Below are 1,924 nucleotides of genomic sequence, written 5' to 3' on the forward strand. Positions count from 1 at the left end.
GTTAAAAAAAAACATACCAGACTGTATGAATCCTTGCTACAGTTTATTCAACTTTACATCTGAATATTATATTTTACTTCAGTTCTTCTGTCTCTCTACACAAGTATCTATCACTTTCGTTCCTGAAGCCCATGGCCTGCGTAAAAAATAAATCATTAAATTTTGAAGATTCAGCGATGATTTTCTGACGTCAACCCTCCTCAGGAAAAATATTGTAGCCGTTGAACTTATCATTTAGTCGTCTCGAACGATATCCATGGGAGCATTTATGGAAATTAGATTTAGCTCAATTATACCTCTAATTAGAGAAAGATTGCTTTCATTTATGTAACGTTTATATTACTAATATTTTGTTGGATATTTTACATAATTTACGAGGTTTTATTGGCAAGGCACGGTAATAATATTAGATATTTCATTTTGATTTAAAATAAATATTACCTTATATAAAAATAATACAAATTTCTACTGTCCCTTGATGAAACATTTTTTCTCTGAAATGATTTACATAATGGACTGTCTGAAGACAAGCAATGAATCAGTAATGAGACAATTTTAAATAGAATGAGCTTACCGTTTATTGAATATAATGTCAAGGATCAACAACAAGTTACCGGAATACATTCAAATATCAATCATATTAGGGAAGTACAGGATGAAATGTAATGTAATAAAACTGGAGTATTTTCCCCATTGATGTAGCCTTTGCTTATGGGCCATTTTTCTGGGAAATTCGAGCTAAATATAGTACATATTTATGGTATTCAAAATTATAGATTTCAAAATTTCATTAAAATCCGTCTAGCAGTTTCAAGGCGTCGTGGGCCACGAAAAAGATGGCGGAAGGACTAGACAAATTTCAGCGCGGTTGGCAACAAACGAATCAAGACAGAAACCTATGGAAGATGTATGGGGTGAGACACACACCTTTGCAATGGTATCTTAACAATGAAAAAAAAAACTAAGCAAAAAAAATACCTTAAGTCAAACGTAATATTTAGTTATCAAATGATATAAGATCTAAAATGCAATAATCTAGAAAGGCACAAACGATTTATGGATAATTATAATAAGTGACGTCACAAGTGACGAGACAACATTATCAGGGTCGGCAGTACAAGTAAACAACACGTGGAGTGTTCCTTGGTGGCGGTAACCGCTCTCCAAGAGATGAACCGTATGCTTAAGTTTGATGACTCGATTCCATTTCCCTATTTAAAAATTTATGTGTTTGAAGTTTTTAACTCAGTTTCTTCATAGCCGTCAGTCCATCTGTTTCTTATAGTGTAGGTCATTACCGCCTGAAAAGGTCTAAGGTTCGAACCCTACACGTGTCGCGTGATTTGTTTGTATATCAATCTGATTCTTGTATAGTAGTTTTTATAGACCACCACATGCCACTTGATATCGGTAGGTAGTCGTGAAAGTCTTAAATTAAGACACCATTGTTAGCTATAACACACTCGAAAAGAAAATAATATGTTTGTTCATTATCTACGTTGATTATGTGCATGGGATTTCAGAATAATTTTGCATTTCTTTTGAACGCACACTATTATATTTAGAAAAATACATAAATATTGAGCGTTATGCAGTGAACTACTTATTGGAACCATTACCTGCTTTATTAGAAAAGTGATAGATGATAGTTCGCTAGCATGAAATTTATTATTATATTTTTATAATAATGTGTGTATCTAATTTTATCGAATTCTATCGTCGATACATGTAATATTTTTAAGAGCTTAGCATAAAAACAATAGGTATTCAAAACTAGCGAAAGGCGAACTCGGCGACTTTTTCGAAAACCGCTTTGACCTATGTCGAAAACCGTACATTACCATTCATTTCGTCGACCTTTGAAAAAGCTGCGAAAAAGTGTTTTTAATGCGGATAATCTGTCTGCCTATCGGTTATCAAGATT

This window comes from Plodia interpunctella, chromosome 6 (genome assembly GCF_027563975.2).
Source record: "Plodia interpunctella isolate USDA-ARS_2022_Savannah chromosome 6, ilPloInte3.2, whole genome shotgun sequence".
Lineage (NCBI taxonomy): Eukaryota > Metazoa > Arthropoda > Insecta > Lepidoptera > Pyralidae > Plodia > Plodia interpunctella.